At 45.5% G+C, this 15046-nt stretch overlaps 1 pseudogene; it reads left to right on the top strand.

Annotated features, from left to right (window-relative positions):
• The window catches only part of LOC111955739 (protein Jumonji-like), an 89023-nt pseudogene that overhangs the window by 54616 nt on the left and 19361 nt on the right, over nt 1-15046 (top strand).

Genomic DNA, 15046 nt, shown 5'->3' with positions numbered 1-15046 from the left:
TCCTAGGACACCGAGATTGGAAATCGGGCCCCAGCATCTTAGAACCCTGCCAAGTACTGGAGAGGTTCTTCCCTCCTCCTCCCCTTCCCAGCCACACCACGAAGCTGGAATAGGAAACACACGGTTCAGCCATGGTGACCATAGTTGGAAAGCTCCACTTCTTAGGGAGATTTTGAGGCCAATTCTCCTCAGTAGTAAGAGCCAAGTAACGCTCATTGAGCTGCTTGTCGTTTGTTTTAATGAATGCCAAGTTAGTAAGCACTGCCTTTGTCTGCTGTTCTGTTGCCCCCCCCCCCCCCCCCCCCTTTTCTGAGCATAAGTGGAGATCAAATACTTTTTAATTGTGGGAATGTTTTCCAAAGTATTCCCACGTGTAATAGAGCGATGTGATTGTATACAAATGTAAGCAAGGTTTGAAATTATTCTATCTGCTTGGGTGTCTTGCTGTCAATTTGCAGTCTACAAATGATTTGTAAATATGTTCCGATCCCCTGACCATAGGCTCAAGAAAGAATCGGTCCGCAGCTCAATCTAGTTGATGATCCCTGCATTAAATACTGTCAYACATCATTCTGAATAAACTCTCACAATACTGTCTGCCGAGCGGAGGAGTTGTGTATTATCATACATTGTGATATTGTATAACCTGTTACCAAGCAGTGAAGACAGTAGGTGAGATCGGAGAGGGCATTGTCATTAACAGTGTTTGTTCCAGTTTCTCTATTCTCTGCAGGCTGTTTGTATTCACTGAAGACAATAGTCACATCAAAGGAATAAAACGGCAACATCACAACAAACTATACAGCAGTTCTGAAGAGAAGTAGTTTTGTTCTATCGTAATCGGATGTGGACTGGGTGGCAAATCCCATGTTCCACTGCTGTGGCCAGAAGAATTCAGAGCCTGTGATGTCATGGATAATGTCCTGATTTTAAAGCGATGTCAGCAATAACACAGCTTTTCTCTGAGCCAGAAGAATTCAGAGCCTGTGATGTCATGGATAATGTCCTGATTTTAAAGCGATGTCAGCAATAACACAGCTTTTCTCTGAGCCAGAAGAATTCAGAGCCTGTGATGTCATGGATAATGTCCTGATTTTAAAGCGATGTCAGCAATAACACAGCTTTTCTCTGAGCCTGCTCGTTATTGATCTGGCTGAGCGTGATTTTTAAGATGGCCGCCAAGATCATGGGTTAGAGGTCAGAGACCAGGGTCACTCCAGTAAAGTGGTCGACCCACTGAGCTGAGGAGAAGGCGATGTTGTCCAGCGCCGACTTAATACACAGTTCATCAGCTCACTGCTCTAAGCATAGAGAATGTACTGGCACCAATGGTGGTAGTATACTAAAGAGCAATAGTGGACACCGTAACATCGTAGTATACAGTGGTATAAATACTTTACTTTAAAGTTTTTTGGGGGGGGTATTTGTACTTTACTTTGCTATTTTATGTTTTTGGCTACTTGGCTACCTCTGACCTGGCGACCTAACTAAATACAAATAGTACGTTTGTAAACGATGTCTGATTGTTGGAGAGTGCCCCTGTCTGTACATTTATTTATTTATTTTTAAACCTAGAAAATAGTGCTGTCAGGTTTGCTTAATATAAGTAATTGGATGTATAGCATTTACTGTTACTTTTACTCAAGTGTGACAATTGTGTACTTTTTCCACCACTGTACATAAGTACATTAAAACCAGATACGTTTAGATATTCACTCAAGTAGTATTTTACTGGCCGACATTCACTTTTACTTGAGTCATTTTTTATTAAGGTATCTTAACTCAAGTATAACATTTAAAGTACTTTTTCCACCACTGGTTCTAYAATAATGAGAAATAGTGGACACGGTAACATGGTAGTGTGGTAATGCATTATGCAACACGTAGGCTTAGGTTGCTTTAATTAAATTATGTGCAAAGTGGATTGTGTGAAGGTCATCGTGTAGGACTCATTTAAGCCTTATGTACACATCACACACCAACACTGCGCCAATATATTTGTTAGTCCGTGGTAACTCGCATTGGAATGCTCGCCAACACTCCCTGTTTCACATTTAAAAGAGAAATGTGTTCACTGGTGTGCTTTTTTTTTCTTTTTTTTACTAGCAACTCTGAAAAATACGAGGTGAAATCATGACGTCAATGATCTTCAGGTTGGAAAGTTGGAGCTCTAGAAAGAGTGGCGAGTTGGATGACCGTTCAAAATGATTTAGGGTCACCAGGTCACAGGGTCACCAGGTCACACAGTCGGCTCAAGCAAGGCCATCTCTCCTCCAAGCGCTCAACACTCAGACAGAAAAGCAATAACACATTAGCCGGAGTGGCTCTCTCCATGAGCGCTGTTTACACTAACCCTGACCCTAACCCCCTACTTTAGAATCCCAGTCATTTGATTCATCCAGTCTTAATGTTTGTATTGACAGCCGTGGTCATGGTGTTGATGTTCTAGGAGAATGGTGCTGCTGTGCGGAGAGATGTTGGACACAAAGTTTGGCTGTAGTTTCACCTGGATACTAAACCCATGGGTTTAATCAATCAAATGTATTTTTAAAGCCCTTTCTACATCAGCGGATGTCACAAAGTGCTATACAGAAACCCAGCCTAAAACCCCAAACGGCAAGCAATGCAGGTGTATCCGCTACATACTCCCCTTGTGGCTGTGTTGTTAGTTTGATGTCAATCAATACTTTTAAACAAGCTGCAGTAATGGTTATTGCATCCTTAACTGAATATTGCTAGTCTGGCTACCTTGTCTTTACACTCTCGGTGTCTGTCTCTCGGTCTCTTCTCCTGCATCTGCGTCTGACGGTCTCCTGTCTCCTCTCCAGCTGCTGAGCGCTGCAGTGTCTGCTGGTAGAGTTTATTAGGACCATGTGGACCATCTGGAGCGGTTTAGAACCTCATTCCTCCCTTCATTTAGCCGGGGGAATCCAGACATTGTTTCTGTTCCGGCGCTGGGTAACCCTCTGTCTGAGAGCTAATCAATGATACAGAGCGGAAGCACGTGTAACATCAGAGGAACGGCAGCTTTGAAGAGCGGGGGAGGAAGAGGGGGAGGAGGAAGATTAGTTTGGGATGAAGGGGACATCCTGCAGTAATCCCTCCTCCCCTGTAAGCCTGTGCCTCTACTGCAGGTGCTCTGCTCTCCCTCCCTCTCTCTCGCTCCCAATCTCTCTATTAGGCGTGTGTAGAGCAGTGCCCTGGCAGCGAGTATAAGTCTGGGTTAGGTGGTGGTAATAAACGGCAGACATAGCATGTCTTTAGACCCATATAGAAGGATAGCACCTCATCAAGCAACACCAGTTTTACCCCACTTCTGACATAGGGCCAGTGTTAGAAAATATTTTCTATCACATGGATGTGACGGTGTTGAGAAGTTTGTGTGTCAGTGAGCGCTTTCTACAGGGAGGCTCTGGGTTTGAGAGGCTTTTGGTGTCTATTTGTCTCTTAAGTCCTGCTGGGCATTGTGGGTACATCGTGGCGCCATGATATCCTGACTAGATGGTCTGTACTCCATCCTCCTGGGGGAAAGGGTCCAGATTTTAGTCTTGTGGTTCAGTTCACTGTTGAATGTCTTTAATACCGATAGGAAGAGCCCCTCCAATAAAAGCCACTGTGCTCATTGGTGCTCAGGTCTGTCTAGAGCCATGGCACTTCTAATAGTTTAATGGTCTATCTTATGTCTCTAACTGATCCTACCTTTAACAACCACGTCCAGTTAAAATGCTCCTATTTATCGCTGGCTCTATTCCCATGAGCAAGATCATATTTCTGAAGGGGTTTATTGAAAGCCATGTTTTTCTCCTGTTACTGTCTGGGAGGCAGTCATTAAATACCCTCGTCCTCGTTCTAATGGTCCACTGCTGTCTGCAATGTTGGTTCTACCTTCATGGAGCTGTAGTGCTGGTTCTCCCCCAAGTAAGTTGTAGTGTCGGTTCTGTCCTCTGGGAGACGTGGTGTCAGGGAGTCACTGTAACTAATGCATTCTGCATCTCTAATCTGCACCAGTCTCCATGACTCACAATATCTCGCTCTCTCCATCCTGAGGCCCTGCCAGCTATAGGGCCATGAGTCAGGCTGTTTAAACAGCTCATGTTTTACCAGTCTGGCAGGGAAACTAATAGCTCCATTCACAACATAATGACGGGCTGGTGACACCTGTCATGTTCAGGTGTTTGAACCATGCGACCTGCAATAGCCATTGGTCTTTCCAGGGGGAACAGAACCTGTTTGTTGTTCTCTTCACTGGCTGAACTAAAGCATGAGAACAGATTGGTTATCATACTGATGCACCTGCTCATCAAATACAGAATCCTTCTTGAACAATGGCTTCTCTCAGGAACTGAACAGATTGTTCCGTCACTGAACCCAGTATATGTGTGTATCGACGCAATCTCTTCACAGCTTCTTGTTCAAGGTATTTAGTCAGGGTTGGTGTTAAATGGGCTGTGTATTGCTTTGTGATTGATGTGCAATTGGAGAGCTGTAGGTTCCGGGGGTTTGATGGAAACAAAATACATTGGGTGTTTCAGGGCATAATTTGCCGAATGTCATGTTTTTTTTGGGGGGGGGGGGCTCACTGTAGGATATCATGAAGCATTTCCCTCCCTACATGTAGCGCAATGAGACAATCAGCCGAGTAGTCACAATCTGTCTGGAGCAAGTGGCTGTGGTCTCAATTGATTAGTGATGCTGTCTGTGTCTGTCAACCTGCCTGGAAGGCCTGAACGTTCCCCTCTAAACAAGCATCAGATTGAATGGGAGATTGTTTCAAACAGGACGGTGGAATACAGGGAGGCAGTATGAGCGTGGCATTGTCTTTTTCGGTTTACCGTGAGACCGGCCTGTATCTGGCATCAAACGTCCCTGAAACAAGGAGATGGTGAAATTAAATGGCACACTTCTCTTAAAAGCAGGGTGCTGTGTGTGTGATAAAAGATGAAGAGGTGTGACCAGGTCCATCTCCAGACAAGCTGCTCTTAGTATTCCATCCTGTCAGCCTGCTCCCTCTGTGGAATCAGAAGAAAGAACGGACGCAGAAAGAGATCTGACCTGGAGAGACGGAAGGGAAAAAACTAAATCTGGCCTTGAAAGTCTGTCTGCAATTTGACACCTCCTTTGTACTTGTTATCAGTTGTCAGCTGCTGCAGATGTCTTGGCTTTAATGGAGAACTTAATTACAATTCAGAGTCAACATGAATCAGAAGTCTTTTATGAGGTGGACGGCTCCTTGCAGGTGCTGCTGGGGGTTATTCTGAAGGAGGATTATCATTGTTTTAGCCTCCGTGGACACTTCAGTCAATGGCCACTGCAGTGTTATTAAAGATAATTAAATCGTGTCCAATGTCCAGACTGATTAAATTAGGCATACTAACAACTGAGGCCAGCGTTGTGTTAAACCGCTGAACAGAGGGGTATACTACAAACCAGGATTAATGAGTTAGCCAGCTAACTTTTGATACCCCCCCCCAAAGAGATTTTCTGTTTTATTAAGAAATCTAAACGGATACCATATGTGTTTTTGGTTGTTTGAGTCAATTAGACTATGTCCATTTCAGGTCCTGGGCTGGCGTGGTTACACGTGGTCTGCGGTAGTGAGGCCGAACGTACTGCCAAATAATCTGAGACTACATTGGATGCAGCGTATTGTAGAGAAATGAACATTCAATTCTCTGGCAACAGCTCTGGTGGATGTTCCTGTAGTCAGCATGCCAATTGCACGCTCCCTCAACTTGATATCTGCGGTGTGGTGTGATAAAACTGCACATTTTAAAGTAGTCTATTTAATTGTCCCTAGCACAAGGTGCTCCTGTGTAATGATCATGATCAGCTTGTTAATATACCACACCTATCAGGTGGATGGATTAGCTTGGCAAAGGAGAAATGCTCACTAACAGGGATGTAAACAAATTTGTGCACAATCTGAGAGAAATCAGCTTTTTGTGCGTATGGAACATTTCTGGGATCTTATTTCAGCCCATGAAACGTGGGACCAACACTTTACATGTTGTGTTTTATTTTTGTTCAGTGTAAATGAAATGCATACACAAAACAGGGCGAGCTGTATGTCAGTTCCTATCGTAGGTCTGTGTAAGGATGTATGGAATAATCCTGTTTTCTCCTGTCTCTTCCCAGGCCCAGACTGCAAGCACAGAGGAAGTTTGCCCAGTCTCAGCCCAACTCTCCCAGCACCACCCCGGTCAAGGTGTCTGATACCGCCCTGCCCGCACCCTCCGCTCACATCAGAGACATCTCCAGACGAAAACCCAAGACCGAAGATTTCCTCACCTTCCTCTGCCTGAGAGGTACAGTAACCCTGTGGTCCATGCCTCACATCTCACCTTTTCATCCACACACCCCTTCATCCACCCCCATACACACTGTCCTTCATCCTCCCACCTCACTAATTTACTCATTCAGTCAGCCACTCACTTGCCCAGTCCCCCTAGCACCATGCGTCTCGTCACCAGGCCAACACCAGGGCCCTGCTTCTCTGACCTCCGTTAGGACTAGGGCTTCAGTTCAGCAGCCACACATCTCAGGAGAGTTCCAGGCCTTCCTCCCGGCCCGCCTTTGACCTAGATCCAGGCCTAGCTGTGCAGAAGGAATAGTTCAGTCAGAGGTCCAGGTTCATTGACCCTGATAAGGCAAACACCAAACCCATTCTGTCCTCACAGGTTACACATTGGCTACAGATAATGTTTCAACAATGAATATTGAATATTGTTAACTGCACACAGTCAGCTTTGAGCACTCCCCCTCCCCCTACGCACACAACCACACAGACATCCTGGTAGAGCCAGATAACCCTGCTCCTGTACCTCAGAGCACAGAGAGGCCTGGGTTGCTCTCTGCCGCCCACCAACACAAACACGGCTAAGCTAGGCAGAACAGGGCAGCATTTCAGCTACAGGGTTCAGCTGAAATCCCACCTCCCAATCCCACCTCACTATCATGGACATGTTTCCCTTTACTCTTTACCTCAATGATGAATTGAAACACGAAAAAAGAAATGGAGAAACTGAGTGGAGTATAGCCTCACCTCAGGAACAAAGAGGATTCTTGGATGTTTTATTTTTATTTTTATGAACAACCTTGGCCTTGGCTTTTACTGATGTCTTCAATCCCAGAGAGTGTTTAACTCTGAACAGTATCTCCTCCCATCCAGCAGAACCCTCCCCGACTCATCACAACCAGAAATAGCCCTTTAGGAAGAGTAATGCCTTGATTAGATTAATTTGGTATTGCCATTAACCTCGGCTGGCAACATGAAGTAGGTTAAAACGAACTAGAATCAGCTGGGAGCTAAGAGGCCCAGAGGAGAAGAAGAGATGAAGACTCGTGTTTAAAAGCCAATGTCACTTCAATGTAACGTAATTAGCGATCAGTCAAACTGACAGGGTTGGCAGCCTTATTCTCAATGGAACATATCTGTTCTCAGAATCTTCCAGTAAATGTCTTCTATTGTTCAGGTTTTGGACAACTCCTGGATGCTATGCTAACTCCTGACCAGTTTCCTAGTGTTTTTTTTTCTCTCCCCCCCCCCACTGTGCCGCGCCTGGTTGACCGCTGCACCCCGTCTGTGGCAGCCTTATTTATAGCTCTGTTACCCGGCCGAGAGGCGGACTGATTCCTCTGCAGAGCTCATGCTGCCTTAATGGCATTTTCATACACAGGGTTGTGCTCTCTCTTCCTTCACTTTAATGGCCCGTGTGGAAGAGACCAATACATCGAGGAGACGTGCAAGAATGTCAGGGCAGCGCAGGGATGTGCATGCGCACGAGCACGGTCGGTGTCCTAGGGACAGATAGATATAGACCATAAGGCAGCAACGGTTTTTAACATTTTATTTTTCAAAGGTGCTTTTGGCCTTTTGATTTCATTCAAAGGACTTTGTACATCTGAATCCACTTTGGTGGCCCACGCTAGCTTGGTGTTACACTGATTCCACTGTAGTGGCCCAAGACCAGGCAGCAACACTTTGTATCAATTTATTTATATTTCCCCCAGAGCTGACGGAGGGGTTAGGGAGGCAAGCAGTCGGCACGCGGTCTGTTCTTCTAGCTCTGGAACAGATCAATGACGTTCCTGGTCGACATTAGAGGTCAAACGGTCATTCTGTTCAAACGGCTCCGCTCCTCTCAAATGTTTATCTTATCTGACAAACATGCCACATTTACCCAGCAAGCCCCCAGTCTGACCGCTTTAGAAAAGTGTCTGATAATAATGCGCTGGTTATGAAAGCAGGCCATTTCCACCATGATTTCACGGGGAGAAGTTTTCCTCTGTTCTGTACCGCAGCAGCAGCTTGTAATCTCCCCTGCTTATTCATCTGGGACTCGGCATCATAATGAGCTGTTTTCTTTCTCCTGATTTTTAAACAGGAACGATATATTTTTAATCCCTCTTGGGAAACTGCTGGCTGTTCTGATGCAATGTGCGACGGTCACAAAACGGAGTGAATCGGTCGTGTTTATGTGCTACGTGCCTTCTCGCATCCCTTCTTATTGCGGCGGTGGCATCCATTTGGAGGCTGGCCAGCCAGCTTGTCTCTGAGGCTGGGGTAGTAGTCCAGCCAGCCTGTCAGCTTGTGTAGGCTGTCGTAGTATGCTGTAACTCTGAGTCTGTAGCCTTGGATACAGGCAGCACAGAGCCTTGCCTGTAGTGATGGGTAGAGAGGATAATTGTTGGTAGTGGCTGTGACAATATCCACGGTTCCTCATCGCAGTTGAGCCTCTCTCTGTGTACACAAACACGCATGGCTGAGAGTGCCAGATATAGTAGATGAGTAACCCCCACTAATATGCTTGTCCAATGTTACATAACAGCTACTACTATGTGTGTGTGCCATGGCTGGCTGAGCATTGAATGTGTCTGGGTCTAGGTCGGAGGCTGCGGCCGTGGTTGTGTTTACGAAGGCAGATTTTTTTTATTAAGCCAGTGACTCCTAGAGCTGACTGGAGCCGAGGGCAGCATGGGTTAATGGATTTGCAGACATTCAGGAATGTAAATCAGAGGTGATATAATCCCCAATCCTCTCAGATTCACTCTGCTGCAGCGGCCTGTAAAACAATGTTATTGAAAAAGTCCCAGTCCGCTCTCTTCCATTCCCTCCCCTCCTCTCCACCCATCTTCTTCCTGACGAGGCAAGTGGTGAAGTATGAGGGGTTGGAGAGGGGGCAGAGTGTCTGACATGGTCTCTCCACACACTGTCTCTGTCTATGACGGGGGATTCAACCAGGGATTGGCCCTCTACTTCCATCGAAGAGGAAGGTCATACACTTGACTCAATAGCGTCTGCTCTTTTTATACACATCTTGGAACTGCTTTTCTGAGAGGCTCTAGAGATTCCGGAGGATCTTTAGGCTATACCCGAGAACCAGGAGAAGTGCTAATTTTCCTTAACATGGATGTTAGTCAGATTATACATTTGTGTCATTTTTTTCTCCGTTAAAGCTCTTGATTGGCTGTTTAAACTCCTCATTGTTTAAACTCTATTAAAGGACAATGTTTTTTAAGTCGACCATTTTGGTTGTAATTACGCCTGTCTAGTGAAAAATGACAGTCATAATGGACTCTTTCAGCCTTAATTATGATTTGACTGTGGTTCTGAGGCACATGAAAGGCCCATAATTGAGGATTGGGAGGAGGGAGGGGAACAGGCCTGGAGGGAGGCCCGGGTTATATTTCTCTGTGTCTGGGAGCTGACAGATGGAGTCTCCGCACCAGAGAGAGCGGCTGTTAAGCCCAGCACCACCCTGCTCCCCTGTCTGAGAACCACCCGCTGAAAACACAGCCTAACCATAGACCAGACACCAGTGACCAGATGAGCCAGCCCAACAGGCTTCTTCTCTCCCTCCCTCTGACTCTAGGGGTTACTGTAAATACATGGGAGTAACAGGCTTATTTTGGGCCACTGGAAAAGATTACAGGATAACATTGTCCAGTCTCATCCTCTCCTCTCTTTCTCACTTCCACACAAAGAGATCCCTCACCCATTAGGAGACCTCACCCCCATGCGCCACACCACCTCGCCAACCCCCTGTCCCCTTTCAACTCTCCGTGCCCATCTGGGCCTGCTAGCCATTGGCCCTGTGACCCCAGAGAACACAGAAATTGAAGCCATGTTGTTAATGAACGAGGTCACTTGGAGCTGATTGGGAGTTTGTTGACTCTAAGTCCCCCTGGCCTCTGTCACCAGGAGAAAGGACTAGTTTGGAGAGCTGACACAAATGTGCTACTATCACACTCCTCTGCAGTCAGTCAGTCAATCAATCACATTTATTTTTAAAGCCTTTTTACATCACAAAGTGCTTATACAGAACCGAGTTAACCCAGTTCTCTACAGCCTGGTCTTAGCCTGACCTGGAGCCGAGACTGAAACCAGCACTTCAAACCTAGTCCAGACATGACTTCTTCTCACGTTACACATTATACTCTTCTCCTAAACCTTACACAATGACCCCTAATAACAATGGACTGGCATCTCTGCTCTCTCTACATGCAGGGATAGTCAAAGTATCGAGTCACACTGGCATTTTAGTCCTGTTGTGATAAGCTTTTTATTTTTTATTATGTAACCTTTATTTAACTAGGCAAGTCAGTGATGGCCTACCAGGGAACAGTGATGGTCTACCAGGGAACAGTGATGGCCTACCGATTACAGTGATGGCCTACCGGGGAACAGTGGGTTAACTGCCTTGTTCAGGGGAAGAACAACAGATTTTTACCTTGTCAGCTCTGGGATTCGTTACTGGCCCAACGCTCTAACCACTAGGCTACCTGCCGCTCCAAAAGCTGTGTTGTATTGTGGGTACTGACTTTATTGTGCTTTTTTTTTGTAGGCCTACTAACTATTCTGATGTGCGTGTGAGTCAGAAGGCTCCGATATCACTGTAATTCATTACTGCATTCAAAGTAACCCTAACCCCATTGGCTCCCCTATTGTAACCATAACAATAAGTCGCTTATTAATGATGCTCAGCTTTAAGCACACTTTTCTGCAATAGACCAGCTCCTATCATACTGTTGATTGTATGGATTTGCATCCAATTTGATTATGTTTTGGTTTTGATCTCTGACTAATTCTAGCTTCACCACATCTAATTTCAGGTTACTCCTCGTGGCCAAATGAAGGTTAGTTAAATTTCTACCTTTTTTAAAAAGTACTTATCTAGACAAATGTTAATACACAATCATGTACAGTACCTTCGGAAAGTATTCATTTTGTTACAGCCTTATTCTAAAATGGATGAAATTGTTTCCCCCCCCCCTCATCAATCTACACATAATGACAAAGCAAAAACAGGTTTTTAGACATTTTTGCTCATTTATTAAAAAAATAACTGATATCACATTTACATAAGTATTTTCACACCCTTTACGCAGTACTTTTCTAAGTACCTTTGGCAGTGATTACAGCCTTGAGTGTTCTTGGGTATGATGCTACAAGCTTGGCACACCTGTATTTGGAGTTTCTCCCATTTTTCTCTGCAGATCCTCTCAAGCTCGATGGGGAGTGTCGCTGTTATTTTCAGGTCTCTCCAGAGATGTTTGATTGGGTTTCAGTCCGGGCTCTGGCTGGGCCACTCAAGGACATTCAGACACTTGTCCCGAAGCCACTCCTGCATTGTCTTGCCTATGTGCTTAAGGTCGTTGTCCTGTTGGAAGGTGAACTTTCGCCAGAGTCTGAGGTCCTGAGTGCTCTGGAACAGAGAGATCCTTGATGAAAACCTGCATTTCGCTCCTTTCATCTTTCCCTCGATCCTGACTAGTCTCCCAGTCCCTGCCACTGAAAAACATCCCCACAGCATGATGCTTCCACCACCATGCTTCACCGTAGGGATGTTGCCAAGTTTCCTCCAGACTTGGCATTCAGGCCAAAGAGTTAAATCTTGGTTTTATCAGATCCGAGAATCTTGTTTCTCATGGTCAGAGTCCTTTAGGTGCCTTTTGGCAAGCTCCAAGTAGGCTGTCGTGCCTTTTACTGAGGAGTGGTTTCTGTCTGGCCACTCAACCATAAAGGCCTGATTGGTGGAGTGCTGCAGAGATGGTTGTCCTTCTGGAAGGTTCTCCCGTCTCTACAGAGGAACTCGAGAGCTCTGTCAGTGACCATTTGGTTCTTGGTCACCTCCCTGACCAAGGCCCTTCTCCCCCAATTGCTCAGTATGGCCGGGAGGCTAACTCTAGGAAGAGTCTTGGTGGTTCCAAACTTCTTCCATTTAAGAATGATGAAAGCCACGGTGTTCTTGGGGACCTTAAATGCTGCAGAATTATTTTGGTACCCTTCCCCAGATCTGTGCCTCAACACAATCCCGTCTCAGAACTCTACGGACAATTCCTTGGTTTTCTGAAATGCACTGTCTACTGTGGGACCTTATAAAGACAGGTGTGTGCCTTTCCAAATCATGTCCAATCAATTGAATTTACCACAGGTGGACTCCTATCAAGTTGTAGAAACATCTCAAGGAGGATTAATGGAAACGGGGTGCACATGAGCTCAATTTAGAGTCTCATAGCAATGGGTCTGAATACTTATGTAAATAACTTATTTCTGTTTTTTTATTTGTAATGTGCCAAAATGTCCGAACCTGTTTTTGCTTTGTCATGATGTGGTATTGTGTGTAGATTGCTGTAGGCTGTAACGTAACAAAATGTGGAAAAAGTCAATGGGTCTGAATACTTTCCGAAGGCACTGTATTTCCCACTGTCATTAGGAATGAGCATTTTTATTATATATACTGTGACATGAAAATGTAATGATTGACAACACAAACATCTTAACTTAGGTCTAATCAAAGCTCATTGGAGACCATTACAACGGTTTAAACCGATAAACCACAATGGAGACCGCTGATGCATACAAACCAGCTTTCTTTTCCTCTGGTGTCTCTAATGGCTGCAAGAGGCCAGACCCTAGTCCTAAAGCGGTTCCTAGTCCTACGAAGGACTGGGACCTCCGCCAGCTGGCCATAGAACTGCTTTCTCTGTGCTCCGCGTCAGGGTTCTGCAACTTGCGGCCGACGGGCAGAATTTGGCCAGCGGGTGACTTTATTTGGCCACCCAAATTTTCTGCGCAAATATTTTATTGTTGGACATAAAACACTGTAAAACATTTGTGTTAGGAAAGGGTTCCTAATGTTTGATATACTCAGTGTATTTGATCGTGTACAAATACTTTTAGTAGTGTATGTGGACACCTGCTTGTTAAATCTCATTCCAAGGTCATGGGCATTAATATTGAGTTGGTCTCCCCTTTGCTGCTATAACAGCCTCCACTCTTCTAGGATGGCTTTCCACTAGATGTTGGAACATTGCTGCGGGGACTTGCTTCCATTCAGCCACAAGGATTAGTGAGGTCGGGCACTGATGTTGGGCGATTAGGCCTGGCTCGCAGTCTGCGTTCCAATTCATCCCAAAGGTGTTCGATGGGGTTGAGGTCAGGGTTCTGTGCAGGCCAGTCAAGTTCTTCCACACCGAGCTCAACAAACCATTTCTGTATGGACCTCGCTTTGTGCACAGGGGCGTTGTCATGCTGAAACAGGAAAGGTCCTTCCCCGAACTGTTGCCACAAAGTTAGAAGCACAGAATCGTCTAGAATGACATTGTATGCTGTAGCATGAAGATTTCTCTTCACTGGAACTAAAGGGCCTAGCCCAAACCATGAAAAACAGCCCCAGACCATTATCCCTGCTCCACCAAACTTTACAGTTAGCACTATGTATTGGGGCAGGTAGCGTTCTTGTGGCGTCCGCCAAACCCAGATTCGTCCGTTGGACTGCCAGATGGTGAAGCGTGATTCATCACTCCAGAGAACGTGTTTCTACTGCTCCAGAGTCCAATGGCAGCGAGCTTTACACCACTCCAGCCGACGCTTGGCATGCACATGGAGGTATTAGGCTTGTGTGTGGCTGCTCAGCCATGGAAAGCCAATTCATGATTCTCCCGACTAGCAGTTATTGCGCTGACGTTGCTTCCAGGGGCAGTTTGGAACTCGTTAGTGAGTGTTGCAACCGAGGACGGACGATTTTTACGAGCTTCAGCACTCGTCGGTCCTGTTCTGTGAGCTTGTGTGGCCTACGACTTCGCGGCTGAGATGTTTCTCAGAACAGGGCAAACGGGCTCTAACCAGAATAGAAAGACGAGTGGAAGGCCCTGGTGCACAACTGAGCAATAGGACAAGTAAATTAGTGTCTAGTTTGAGAAACAGACACCTCACGTCCTCAACTGGCAGCTTCATTAAATAGTACACGCAAAACACCAGTCTCAACGTCAATAGTGAAGAGGCGACTACGGGATGCTGGCCTCCTTGGCAGAGTTTCAAAGAAAAAGCCATATCTCAGTCTGGCCAATAAAAATAAAAGATTAATATGGGCAAAAGAACACACACACTGGACAGAGGAACTCTGCCTAGAAGACCAACATCCCTTAGTTGCCTCTTTACTGTTGACGTTGAGACTGGTGTTTTTGTGGGTACTATTTAATGAAGCTGCCAGTTGAGGACTTGTGAGGTGTCTGTTTCTCAAACTAGACACTCAAATGAACTTGTGCACTGGGGCCTCCCACTCTCTCTATTCTGGTTAGAGCCAGTTTGCCCTCTTCTGTGAAGGGAGTAGTACAGTGTTGTACGAGATCTTCAGTTTCTTGGCAATTTCTCGCATGGAATAGCCTTCATTTCTCAGAACAAGAATAGACTGGTGGGTTTCAGAAGAAAGGTCTTTGTTTCTGGCCATTTTGAGCCTGTAATCAAACCCACAAATGCTGATGCTCCAGATACTCAACTAGTCTAAAGCAGGCCAGTTGTATTGCTTCTTTTTTCAGAACAACAGTTTTCAGCTGTACTAACATAATTGCAAAAGGGTTTTCTAATGATCAATTAGCTTTTTAAAATGATGAACTTGGATTAGCTAACACAACTTACCATTGGAACACAGGAGTGATGGTTGCTGATAATGGGCCTCTGTACGCCAATGTAGATATTCCATAAAAAATCTGCCATTTCCAGCTACAATAGTCATTTACAACATTAACAATGTCTACACGGTAT

The sequence above is a fragment of the Salvelinus sp. IW2-2015 genome, linkage group LG31 (genome assembly GCF_002910315.2).
Source record: "Salvelinus sp. IW2-2015 linkage group LG31, ASM291031v2, whole genome shotgun sequence".
In the NCBI taxonomy this organism is placed as follows: Eukaryota; Metazoa; Chordata; class Actinopteri; order Salmoniformes; family Salmonidae; genus Salvelinus; species Salvelinus sp. IW2-2015.
Note: the sequence above shows the minus strand (reverse complement) of the source record. Positions and strands in the feature narration are given on the sequence as shown.